The following is a 14,568-nucleotide window of genomic DNA, read 5'->3' as shown; positions in this document are numbered from 1 at the left end:
TTTAACTTATATTTAGAAGTTAATTAAATGTCGATATTATTAAATTTACGATATTTGCCAACGAGGTTGAAGCACAATTTTCTTTCTTAATACAAATACATCTAATATACAAAAAAAAAATACAATTTATAATAACGCATACAACAATAGACGTCACATGCATCAAACTGAAACAAACGCAGATATTAAAATAAATGTATAGCAGTATATACATACTATATACTAGTAGTAAGTTTTATCTTCAAATCACAAATTATATTTTTAGATATACGTACGTACACATCGATTTACGTGTTCTTAAACTGGTCGATATACAATTTATCCCTCACTGAAGACAACAATACTGAAAACAAACACGTACTTGACATTCTAATTAAAGTATATTTTATAATTTTTAGTTAATAACCATAGTTTTATAGAAAACTGCCATATAAACACATATTTTAAATTCTACGTTGAGCATAAACGTTTTTCAAATTATATCAATCGAGAAATTCCCATAATTATTTAAGCTCTATAATTTTATAGGTGGTTCCCATTGTGAATATGTTAAATTTCTACTAAAAGTAAAAATCTAAGTAAATCCTTGAAAAATATACAAATCACTAACATAAAAACCTGTCAAAACAGACGGGAAACAATTTTTGAATGATTAATGAAAATTACAAAATTTAATCAAAACATCTCCAAAATGCACCTACTATTCACTTATTTCGTCAGTCTCGAAGTAATTCTTTAATTGTTACATTTTTAGTAAAAATGAAATGTTATCGTGGACAAAAGTGTGTGTGTGCACCCTGTAAAGAGACTAAGAACTATTGAGCCTTTTCAATGTCAAGAATTAGAAAACATAGTAGGCCCGGCATGGCCAAGCATGTTAAGGCGTGCGACTCGTAATCTGAGGGTCGCGGGTTCGCATTCCGATCGCGCCAAACATGCTCGCCCTTTCAGCCGTGGGGGCGTTAACTTGTGACAGTCAATCCCACTATTCGTTGGTAAAAGAGTAGCCCAAGAGTTGGCGGTGGGTGGTGATGACTAGCTGCCTTCCCTCTGGTCTTACACTGTTAAATTAGGGACGGCTAGCACAGATAGCCCTCGAGTAGCTTTGTGCGAAATTCGAAAAACAAACAAACAAGAAAACATAGTGAGGATGTTGTAACAAATAAATTTAACTCTTGCCTGTACAAAGAATAAGAAATATTTTGTAATAATAAACGTTTATTTTTCTTTATATTTTAAGGCCAAATAGGTAATATATGTATTAAAGATACCAAAATAATATTAATTAATATTCATTCACCACTTAAAACTTTAAATATTGACTATATAACGTCAGTAATCATAGACCTATTTGCAGTCTAATTTAACCATTCGGCCTAATACATAATCGTAACTTAAGGCTTAGCTTAAAAACTACTTAAAAATTGTTTTGTTTTTGGTTACAACTCAGTCTTACAAAACTTCTGAATGAAATTATTTTTCTGTTATATCATGGAAGTTATAAACAAAATAAAAGATTAAAAAACACTTTCTAACAAATTAACGTGAATGTTAAGTATTCAACATAAACACCATAGTTGACCTAAATCCAGCCAGGTGACAGTTTTATCACTAAGCAACAATTTGTTGCGAATTATCAAAATGGAGCGTGAAAACGTTGTTGAAACAGTGACAAATAAAATAAGTCTTATGTAGTCAGTGATGTTCACAAATAGCTTATTTTACAGATCAATAACGTTGTAATTCTAAACGAAATATTAAGCGCTTGAAACAGTAAAATAAAATAAAACAACAAATTACGACTAGAACTTAAGTGAAATATTTTCGCTACTGGCAACATACCTTGTTAAGAATGTTAACGTGTCAAACAAAAGTGTACCGCTTTTTATTGAATTGTTTAACATTTCATAAGCAATACACGACAGAAAATATAAAATAACTAGCCAAACTACTCGGCTTTGCTCGGGTTATTAGATTATTTTACTGATCGACTGTGTCTGTGCCTGTTTTTTGTTTCAGACATTTTTTATTGCAGAATCATAAATATTTTTTCCACTGCTTTTTTGCGGCCTTTTCCCAAACTTAATTTAATTTAAGGATTTAAGAGTAATAATACGATTTTTAACTTTAACATTATCTATTTTTTTTCTAAATTTCTCTTTTCCACTAATGCACATAGAAAATGATTAACTTTATTTTCCAGTTTTATTTCCTAACCGTTCCTGCGGCCAGTAATTTTTCTGTTTCCATTTCCTGAATATTAAAAAATATAGTACAAAATTATGTACTTAATCTTTTTAACGCAGACTATTTTCCGTGTGTGTTTGTGTTTGAATGCACGAAAATTCTTTAACTATTTTGACGTCATTTCCAAAACTTTATATATTTAAACCTTTTCTAGTATTCTGAGAACTTGTTCCATGGATCCTGGGAGGATCCGATTTCTTTGTTTCCATCCGTATTTCCTTTGACTGGCTAATAAATGTTTGACCCCCTACCCTATTGAATTTTGTTCATTTTGTGTAAAATATGTCAATGTTGGCAACTTTTATGGAAGATTTCTGAACCATCCTGATTTTTGTTTTTTTTTTCAATAGTATTTGGCAGAAAAACCACCACACACTGGGTCATTAAGAATTAGGAAAAATAAAATAATTATTTTCTATCAACCTTCTTGAAAAAGATATGTGGGGTTTAAGGACTATGACGCAAAGTTTGAGGTCTCTAAAGTTCTTCCTCTCTTTGAACGATTCAATCATTTAATCCAGACTTTCTAATTCGGGTATTTTCTTTATAAATGACTTATTTTGAATAATAAATAATCTACAGTTAAACTTAAAATATAAAAACATTTATACATCAATCACTTAGTAAGTTATTTACTGATTAAAAACAAAGCCTGTCAACTACAGGGTGTTCGGAAAGTCACTGTATACTTATATATTTATTAACAGACAAAACTGTAGTGACTTTCCGAACACCCTGTATATAAAAAGGAAAAGTAATCCCACCCATTTCTTATAAGTTTGATTCGTTTAGAATTTCGCCCAAAACTACATGAAGGCTATCCGCATTAGCCTTCGTAAGTAAACTAGAGGGAAAACAAGCTACTAAACAACCACACACGTCAACTCTTGGGCTACTCTTTACTAACGAATAGTGTGACTGACTGTCACTTTATAACACTCCAACGTGTGAAGTTCACAAGTTCACACTGACGGTGAAGGTTGAATCCGCAACCGTCAGATTGAGAGTCCAGCACCTTAACCAGCAGGAAATGCCAGGTCGATGGGGAGAATACGAGTTCTTTAATAACTACACATCATTTTGGTTTTTGGTGACGTACTGACGGGATGATTCGCTTGAATAAAGGAAGAAAGTATTCTAGCTCTTTTGTTTCCCAACCATCTAGATGCGGATCATTATTTGTCTTGGCGCGAAATGTCACCGTAATTTGTAGAAATGAATAATTAAAATGTTAGCGGAACGCGGTGGAATATTCAAAAGATCAACCAGATCACAGTAGCTTTTGGGTTGGGAAACACTGTTCTAACTTCCACTGTGCTATTTCAGTGATGTATGTTTGTGTCGTTAGTGTATTTTATACTTCCCTTAAGAAATCAATGGGGTATATCTCGTTGGATCACTCTGTATATTCATAACAGTAAAGAAAAACCTAAAGTGAGCACAGAACCCAACATCAAGAATGCAGTATTAAACATTTGATTAGAACATAATTCTTGAAACTAATATAAAATGCATTAAAATGTTGAAAAGATCTACTGAAAACAGGAGTAGAAAATGGAACTTCAAAAACATGTTGCTTTCTTCTGAATAAACGAAAAGTGCTTTTCCTGGAATACTAGAAACCTTACTTTATTGTCATAAGTTCTTATCTCTAAGTGTAAGTGATGACAAGGAAACTCGACTTCTTTCTATATTTAATCAAATATATCAACGAATTTAAAAACTACCCTCAGGAAATGTTTAAATTTCAGATCATAGACAAACCAGAAGTTATACACGTTAAAAGAAGTTTCGCACTCTGTAACTCAGATCAAGCAAACTGAGAAACTTGAAACTACGTAAAAGACGAGTACAATTCAATTTCGTACGGCACAAGTTACGACGAAACCTCATTTTACAATACTAGGTACAGCCTTGAAGAAACTAAAAAGTAAATACAGCTTGAACAAATTAAGTTGTATTTTTGATTCTTATAAAATGGGTTCATAAAAAAACTTTTTTTTGATTGAAACATCCTTCACTTTCTACGGAAAATAGCTAACAGCAACTGTATTTAATTATTTTAACCAAAGTTACATCAAAGATATACTATAAAAACGTAGCCAATTATGCACAGTCGTTTAGGGCCTGGCATGCCCTGGTTATTAAGGTGATCGAGTTGCAGTCTGCGGGACGTGGATTCGAATCCCTGTCGCCCAGCACGTTCGCCTTTAACCTGGGGGGAGCGTTAAAACCCCACTATTCGTTGGCAAAAGAGTAACTCGAGAGTTGGCGGTGAGTAACGTTGACAAAGAGTAGCCGTCCCTAATGTAAGACTAGAGGGAAGGCAGCTAGTCATCACCACCCACCGCCAGCTCTTGGGCTACTCTTTTGCCAAGATTGACCGTACCATTATAACGCCCCCATGGCTGAAAGGGTGAGTATGTTTGGTGCACACACATTAGTATACACCCAGCAGTTTGTACATTACTACACTATATAAAGCATTACATTTCAATGATAATAGCTTCAATCTCTTAGATAATGAGAAAAACTGCTAAAGCGTTTAAAATAAATTAATCATCAAAACCTATGGAAATCAGACGAAATTCAAATGGCTTTCGAGAAGTTTAAGCCTTTTCTGTCATGGTTGAAATACCCTAAACACTAAGGATAACCAAACAAAAACTATAAAACAAGTAAATAACAACATCCATTTTAAAAGCATCATTTATTTTGAATTTTAAAATTTTATAACTATATCATCATGATACAGTTAACTTAACTTTCAATCCATAGTATAAAAGAAATACCTTCTCATGAGATGGTCCTGACTTTCGAATACCATTATTCGAGCCTATCCGAAGGCTTATAATTGAAGTTCTAATGGCCCGTAAAAACAAGATTATGTCAGTTAGCTAGAGCTCGACAAAATAAGTAACAATAACTTAAGTTTCTTCGTAGAAGATTAAAAAGTAACAAAGTATATAAATTTCTTAGTGTCATTTTAAAATATGTATCATTTCTATGAACTCTACAGAGTATCCGGATGCCAACAAAACTGTTTATTTGAAAAAATATTAGCATAATGTTCCATAAAGTTGGAAAACAACAATTTATATGCATAGTACAGTGATTTATTTTAGGGGGAACACACATGTTTCAAAAGAACACTGGGCCAATGTCCTGTTAAAAAAAAGGAGTATGTTCCCTCACAAAATAAATCACTTCATTACGGTTATAAATCTTTGTTTGCCAAATTATTATTAAAAACAAAACCGGTTGCTTGTGTTTGTTTCATGCAATTCACGAACATCTGTATTTTTAGCGTACATAAAACAGCGATACATACCTACTGGTAATACATGCGCAAAACATACCATAAAAATTCACCTATACGTTTTGAATTTTCATTTCTTTTTGTTTATAATTTATAATGGGTCTGTAATATATTCAGCGCGTGAAAGTTGAAACATCAGAGATTATTTTACACTTTTGTGCAAGAAGCGTTATCTGCGAGTGATAAAATACAAAAACAACTACCTAACGTCAACTTCTAATAAACTAATATTTATCGATTAGGAAATGAAATTATAATCTAAAAATAAATATTTAGCCAACATAATACTGAATTATAATACCACAAGTGTAGTCACTTTTTTAAGTGGCAAGCAATCATCAAAAGTATATATTTTTTTTAATTTAAGGCCTAGATCAAAATGTGGAAGTTGTAGAATTATTTACATATTGCACAATAAGTAAATGTAACCCTGAAAAGTTACCACAAAGGGGAGACTAACAGTTCTAAATTCACTACTAAAAGCGCGAGTTTCTGTGTTCAAATTGACACTTTTTGAGATGCTAGTCGGATAACGATATAGCCAATGCACTTAAGTTATGAAGACAACAACTCACTATGGTCGGTACTGGTATTTTCAATCAGAACGACATTTTGTACAACACCTTGACTAAGAAACAACGTCAGACACCTCTCAGATTCAAGCACAGGGGGAGGAAGCAAGTCTGTGAAAGCATAGTTACTTTTAACAAAAGTCGGAATTGACCGATTCTATATAACGTTCATACAGTGGTGGAGCATATCGCGGCTCAAGTTTTCGACCTCAAAATCCGCAGCCCAACAAGCTAACAATAAGGCTAAGACCGGCTCTACGCCATAACAATAAATATCCACCTAACATCTGGAAAAAAGGCTAGGAATAGAAATCCATTCAGTATTAACTTCAATCAACGTTAAGAAAATGAATAACATTTTATTTAGTAGGTCAAACAGCAATAAGATTTTCTCATGTAATTTTATTCTTGTATTTTCAGAGTAACATAAAAATAATTCGTAAGAAATTGTTTTTAATATTTTAATATATATTTAACTTTGTTATGTATAATAGGACACATCTTATACGTTTCACGCCCGCTACAACACTTAAAAAACTGTTTTTGTCTTATGTTCGTATTATGTATCAAGAAGATAACATGCTTCACCGTAACGTCAAAATAACGAAAGCTCTTTGAGCATACACACTGTATGTTACATACAAACAAGTTTTACAGGCGCTGTTGCGTAGCAGAAACCGCATGACTAAACCAACGGTGCGTTACAGAAAGATCACAGTCCTTGTTAAAATAGTCACACACAAAACGCATTTTCTCACACTCAACCTTCGGAACTGCATTCAAAAACTATAAAACAACACTTGATATAATCAATGTCTGCATATTTCCTAAAAACTGCTGACGGTGTTAGAAGACCAACATTCTGTAAAAAACTCCACGACACTACAGAAATATAAACGACAAACGTGACTGAAACGAAGCTGTATGTGTAATTTTTTTTTTTAAGTAATGACGATAACTTTATCCTCTACCCCAAACAAACAATATCTAACAACTGACTTTTAATCAAGCACGCGTTCAAAAACTATTTAGTGTAAATAAAGATGGTTGTTTCTGTTAAAAATAAATAAAACAATAAGATAAAAAGGCATTTTACAGAACCTAGTCTCTGGATCTAGAGATAAACATCTGTTTAACATTAAAAAGAAAGCTTCTTTATTTATTGCCGTTTAAAAACAGAATTTCCATCGTGGCACAAGTAATAATTAATTAATACCATTGTGATAATAACGAGTATCATGTTAATTACATTAACTTAGCATTCATTATGTTTATCTGTTCAAAAAACAAGCGAAAATTTTGAAATTACACAAGTTTCTGTAAGGTTCTGATTTGCCACCACATCCATGTTGCAAACACACACACAAAAAAAAAAACATGAAAAATTATATTGAAGCACTCGTTAGTTTCAAATAATGTGTATGCATTAGAAATTTATCAGATCTATCTCGGGATACTGAGGTACTAGTGAAACTTCTTCAATTAAAAGCGATAATTCACAACTTCTACTTATAAAATTTATGTGGCATTTAACACCCATGTGTGATCCATTAAAACGGCCACTTTCCAGTGAAAGTTAGAAAACATATCTAGCCGCCTTCTACCACCTGAGTGAACCGTCCAAGCGTAGAATTGATTTAGCATCAAGTTTTGAAAGAAAAAGGTTACACATATAGTTTATTGTTTATTCCTTGTCGTCAACTCATGAAAACAAAAACAATATGTAATATCAAAAGTATTAAAATTAACGCCACTAAGTATCAATGATCTAAACAATAAACAGACAAATAGGACAATTAAAAACAAATATAAAATACAATATATAGTTTGATTTGCCACTTGCTAAAGTTGTGTATCAGTTTTGGACAATTTCAACCCTCATCAGTAATTCTGAATGGTATAATAGATTTGGTTTCACACTTATTTTTAGTACATTAAACCACTTGTATGCTGAATATTGTAAAATAAAAGATTTGTAACATTAATGCTACATATATATATTATTCAAAATATATACCATGTTTAAAGCCAAAAGGTGGTGGAATTTCGGAAAACTAAGTTTCAAAAAGGTGGTGTTATAAATACAAGTGAACTGCTGACCTTGTTTTTTTTGTTATTATTGTTTGCTTTTCACATTTCTTAGACTTAAGAATTAGCTGAATGTAGTTTTTGCTTACATCCTTTTAATATAAAAATTGTTTTTTTTTACTGTTTTGTGGAGTATTGGTTTTAAACCATTACTTTCAAAATAGTACAATACATACATAAATAGCGTTTCACAGAAGCTTTTGTCTCTCATCGTCAAGTTCAACTGATGCGTTCTGATATTGAACAAATAGCTTAGTAGGTTGTGAGAGACAAACGACAGATCTGACAATTTAGTTGTTGTTTCACAAGTCTCTGATTACAAGTAGCAATAATCAAATTAAGAAGAAAGAAGGAAAACACATTTTAGGATAACTTACATTTATAACAGTTTTGATGTCTATTTGATACAAGTTCAGTGTAATAAATGACACACAATAAAATATCACAGTTTAAAAATACACATTAACTATTAGTCAATACCTTTACTTTGTAGTTATATACAAGTAAAGTACAATACATTTAAAAAGCCCAACACTTAATATTCTCTTCAAGTGTCAGAACATCTGAATCTTAAAGTAGTTTATATTTAGACATACTACAGTTAGTAATAGTGTTAAACAGTTTACACTTTCGATCTACATATGTATGACATTCACAAGTTTTTCAAATAAAAAATAAGAAAACTGTTAAAATAGCTCTCTGTCAAAATGCCATCATAAATATATTACACAATACAAATGAACAAAAACTGCACAAAAATTAAATATATTCAGTTCTAAGCTCAGTAAAATAGGACAAATAATTAAAAAGAACTGCTGACCTAAAGTTAACTTTTAAAAGGTCAGAACCAGGTCATTCGTTATAAAGAGGTCAATTCTGTGTGACTATAAACGTAAAATATAAACCACTCCTTTGAAAAGAAGTATCAATACAAAACCTGGATAAAACTAATTTGGGTAATTTCGTGTGACACTTCAGTCCTACAAAGTGGCAAAACTATTTTCCAAGTCCTTATGCTAAATACTATTATTTCATTCCAAAATTCTGGGCTCTATTTTATGTTCATTTAGTTAATATACACAGCACAACCGTATGACTAAACCAACGGTGCGTTACAGAAAAATCACAGTCCTTGTTAAAATAGTCACACACAAAAAGCATTTTCTCACACTCAACCTTCGGAACTGTATGTCACAAACCCTTCTAGAAATATGAGTACTTTTGTTTGACATTATATATTGTATTTTTGTTACACACAAGTTCTAACTTTTACAGAAAAATGCTAGGCAAATGTTTCTCCATACTGTAACTTCTGAAAAATAAAACATTACTGGAAGTATATCATGTCATAGAAGAGTGTACCAAAAGATTAAAACCTAACATGATAATGACGCATTGAATTATCAGCTGAGTAATTTCACTGTCACTTGTTTTAAAACTGTAGTTCGAATAATAAAATTAGAACCAGCTCAGGAGACTATGATTACTTGTTAGTGCGAATGCTAACCTTAATATCCTCCATCAACATACAGTTTTAAATACCTGAAAATTCATGAGTTGCTCCAGTTATTTGTCAATAAAATAGCTTGTGTATTAATTACAGAAAGAAAACATCAAAAAACACAGATCATCTCGTATTTTATAGGAATATATATACTAGCAATAGCAAGCAGTAATGTTGGGCATAAAATACAGTGCTAAAAACTGGGGCACAGACCATCCTTTTCCACTGTTTCGATCCACATCACACAATCTGTTCATCCAATGCAAAAGAATATCTGCTTGTACATCATTAAATATCACTTTTATGTGGAATCAACTCCATTTGTTTTGCTAACAGCTACCTTGCTCAAATAAGCTTATATTCATGGCATTAAGACAGTAAAATAGCTGCCAGATGGAGAAAGTGTGTGTGCGCGCGCACGTTTCAGTGAACGAACGTGGATGCTAAAGCCCAGAACTGATTTAGCATACAGTTATGGAAAGATTTGAGTAAACTGTAGTTTAAAGTCCACGTTACACTACACAAGTTAAGAAATAATGACAATAATAATGTATTCGTTCGTTAGACATACGAGTAATTTATTTTTTTATCTTTTACTGTTTTGATAATGCTGAATAATTTTGTGTATTTCAACTCCAAAGCAGGAACTTCAGTGGTAAATGCTGCCCTATTTTTTAAAATGGCCATGATGCCCTCAGAATATCACTAAATTTCACGGCCATGATGGCAGCCCATCGGTGTCCCTTAAGCCGTCAAGCCCACGCGATCTAAATTTGTATTGCATACTACAGTAAAGGGAAACTCATTATGAATTACAAATACCGCACTTATAAACTATAGAAGTTACTTTGTTAAGAATAATATATCACAAAGTTTTAACTTTGATCCGCAATAATACATTCGTGCTTCTGTTAAGTCAAACCATACCATACGCTCTTAGTAGCAACAAAAATTCGAATTGGCATTTAAACAACAAATCCGCAGAGCTTATAAAAAGACTTATAGCGACATCAGCACGTGGTGTTCAAAGTACGCACGTACGTTTGCCAGTTAGAGTGAAGTGCGCGACTACAAATAATTGCTGTAATAAACATGCCAAAAAAGGTTGATTGGTTGATTTAGTGTTTTATGGCACAAAGCAGCTAGGCAATCTGCGCCAAACGTCCAGTAAAAAGGTAAAAATAAAGTAAATGTAGTAAAATTCATAAAAGGAATGAAGGTAAAACAAAACAGCATTGAAAAACAGAAAAAGCATAAAAACCAATGTTGACACCTAGTTTACAATGTTAAGACAGAAAGCAGAGTAAGAGAAGTTGTAAAGGACTTTCTCTAGCAAAATGGTAATGATCATAACCTGCCAGGAAGACTAACAGGTAAGTAAGTACAAGCACCACCGTCAGTCACCTGAAGTTGGCCTTTCTCGTCCTGGTTCCAGGTTATGTGTCATTATGGCCAGTATCAAAAAGTAAAGCAATAAAATTGTTAAAAGACATGCAGCAAAATTGTAATAATAACTCGCCAGGACGACTAACGGGTAGTTCAAATAGCAGCGTTAGCCACCTGAAGTTGGCCTTTCTAGTCCTGGTGTCGAGTTATTTAATGTCATGGCCAATATCCAATTTCAAATCGAACTAAAGAGATTGAGACTCTTAAAAGAGAACCACAATTAAAAAGGTGTAATGAATAAATATCAAACACTTAAATGACATAAAAAAGATTAATGACCATTAAAAAACTAAAAACAATTTACTCAAGGTGGACAGTGTCACTGTCACCAATAACACTGTCTAATGTTATGGACAAACCTTGGGACAGAATATGTTTAAAATATTGCCGTAGTTGAGAGTCATAACGATGGCAAGAAAGTAAAATGTGGCTTACAGTGATTTGAGTGTTACACAAACTACACACTGGTGCATCAGTTCCAGATAAAAGAAAACGATGAGTTAAAAAACTGTGACCAATGCGTAGTCTAGTTAGAACAACTTCCTCCTTCCAAACCTTACAGAAGCTAGATGGCCAAAGTCGAATATAGGGTTTTATTTGGAAAAGCTTGTTGTCGCGTTGCTCACTCCAAGTTGACTGCCAACTCGCACTGAGCCGAGCTTTAAATACAGGGCCATAGTCCATGTATGGAATAGGCACAGTGGTGATAGTGCCAGAGCAGATAGATTTAGCTGCCATGTCTGCAAGCTCGTTCCCGCGAATACTAACGTGGTCTGGTATCAAGAAAAACTAGATAGAAGTAGATGTTAATGAGAAATGGGCCAGTCGGTTTTAAATATCAGCGAGAACAGGGTGTGAACCAACGTGAAGCGATTCCAGGGCCAGTAGAGAACTAAGAGAGTCAGTATAAATAGTGCAGTTGGAGTACTGCTTAGCTTCAATGTGATCCAGGACAAGAGAAATGGCGTACAGTTCAGCAGTGAACACAGAAGCTGTAGAGGAGATTCTGCGTGCAACCACTGAACCACAACAAACCATGGCAGAGCCCACAGAGTTACCCGATTTGGAACCATCCATAGAAATTGGAATGGAAAGATTGTTCGAAAGATGTTCAGTAAATAAAAGACAGTATTTCCAATCGGGAGTATCTGCCTTTCTCAGATGACTTAAAGAAAGGTCACATTTGGGGACTGTAATAAACCATGGAGGGATGGGTTGACCATTAGATTCTGCAATGTTATCCAAGGACAGACTCAATTCATCCAATTCTGCCTGGACGTGAAGGCCAATAGGAATAAAGGCAGATCATCTGTTCTGAAAAAGTATGGCCAACCAAGGAAGGAAAACACATCCACAGGTGGGATGCTTTGGTAAGGAATAAAGTTTCGAAGAATATAGTAAAGACAGTTGCAAACGGTGAAGGTGCAGAGAAGGTTCATGAGATTCTACGTATGAGCTCTGAACTGGGGAGGTGTGGAAAGCCCCAGTGCAGAGTCAAAGTCCAGCATCTTTGAGGCCGAGAGTCTGGCAGAGCCATAGACCATTGATCCATTGTCAAGTATCGATCGAATGAGAGCACGATATATCTTTAACACAGAACATCGATCCACTCACCAACTGGAGGTAGAGAGGACAAGGAGAATGTTAGTGCTCTTCTGCATTTGACCTGTAGCTGCTTTAAGTGTGATATAAAGGTCAGCTTATGGTCAAAGATAAGCCCCAAGAACTTAGTCTCAGGGACCACTGGCAGTGAAACTTCACTGATATGGGTTCAGACTCAAGGTGAATACCCCATTGGCAGCAAAAGTGCTTGCAAACAGTTTTAGAGAGAGAGAAGTTAAAGCCATTTGTTGTGGTCCACTTCAGTAAATGATTGAAGGCAGTCTATAGCTGCCACTGAATATACCTCATGTTCAACGGCTGACATGAGATGTAAAAGTCGTCGAGATAGAGCCCGTTTGCAACAGTGAGAGGGAGTTGTTCAGTGATGGCATTAATCGTTATAGTGAAAAATGTGACAATAAAAATACAGCCCTGAGGAACTCCAAGTTCCTGTAGGAAAGAACAGGAAAGTGTCGAATCTACATGAATTTGGAATCGCCTGCCCTTTAAAAATTTTTCAATAAAAATTGGCAAGTATGGAGGTCTTGCAAAATGCCATACCTCCATGTTGTATCATAAGCCTTCTCAATGTCAAAGAATATTGAAACAAGATATTTAAGAAAGGCTTTTCTGATTGACGTTTCAAGTCATATCAGATGGTTCATGGTGGAGCACTGTTGTTAGAACCCACACTGAGTGGATGAGAGAAGGTTGTTTGATTCGAGGAACCAAACAAGACAGGCATTAACCATCCTCTCCAAGATCTTACAGAGACAGCTCGTCAAAGCAATTGGACGGTAGTTTGAAGGAATTTTAGGATTCTTCTCAGGCTTAGAGAAAGGCAGGACAATAGCCTAGCACCAGGCATCAGGAAAAACATTTTCCTGCCAGATCTGGTTAAAAACAATCATAATAATAACAACAGAAGCAAGAGGTAGATAGCACAGCATTTTAAAGTGTACATCATCAGGTTTAACAGTTGTACTGCCAGACCAATGAAGAGCCAGTTTGAGTTCCACCAGTGTAAAGGAAACATTATAGTCATAGAGACAATAAGCTTGAAAGGACAGAGGTGTTTGCTTTGCCTGAGTCTTGATGGCTAAACAGGTGAGGAAGAAGCAGAAGTGCAAGATACCCAGCAAATTCTTTCACCTAGAGTATTAATGATGTTCCAGGTATCAGCCACTTACTAACCATCAGAGAGCAAAATCGAGAAGGGGAAGGAATTATATTGCCCATTGACCTTTCGAATGCTGTCCCATATGACCTTGGAACTGGTGGTAGAAGATATGCAGGTTGTAAACTTCATCCAAGATTCCTTCTGGCTTTGAAGTCTTACCCACCGAGCATGTGCATGGGCCTGCTAAAAAGCAATGCAGTGGGAGTGTGGGATACCTACAAAACGTATCCCAGGCCCATTTTTGAGCCTTCCATGCCATGTGGCAGACAGAATTCCACCACAGACGAGGATGTCGTGGAAAACGTGTTAAGGTTTTAGGAATACACTGATCAGTTGCTTGTATAATACAGCCAATTACCGCTGCCACACAGTCGTCTATTGATAGCTTACAGACAATGGCAGAATCAAGTTCTGCGAGAGCAGTGAAAGAGGGCCAGTTTGCTTGATCCAGCTTCCACCAGGGCACGCAGGTTGGGTGGCATCAACCACGGCCAGTCTCTCTCAAAATTATTGGAAAATGATCGCTGCTTAGTGAATTATTGTCAACCCTCCAAAAAAATGAAAGAATAGTGAAGGGGAGCCAATTAAGAGGTCAATAGCAATAAAGGAC

General features: G+C 34.6%; 1 protein-coding gene across 4 annotated transcripts in view; it reads right to left on the bottom strand.

Annotated features, from left to right (window-relative positions):
• LOC143232453 (protein O-mannosyl-transferase Tmtc3-like) overlaps positions 1-14,568 on the bottom strand; it is a 145,875-nt gene that overhangs the window by 108,524 nt on the left and 22,783 nt on the right. The window lies entirely within an intron of this gene.

This window comes from Tachypleus tridentatus, chromosome 11 (assembly GCF_004210375.1).
Source record: "Tachypleus tridentatus isolate NWPU-2018 chromosome 11, ASM421037v1, whole genome shotgun sequence".
Lineage (NCBI taxonomy): Eukaryota > Metazoa > Arthropoda > Merostomata > Xiphosura > Limulidae > Tachypleus > Tachypleus tridentatus.
The sequence above is the reverse complement of the archived record's forward strand: the minus strand, read 5'-3'. Positions and strand labels throughout refer to the sequence as shown.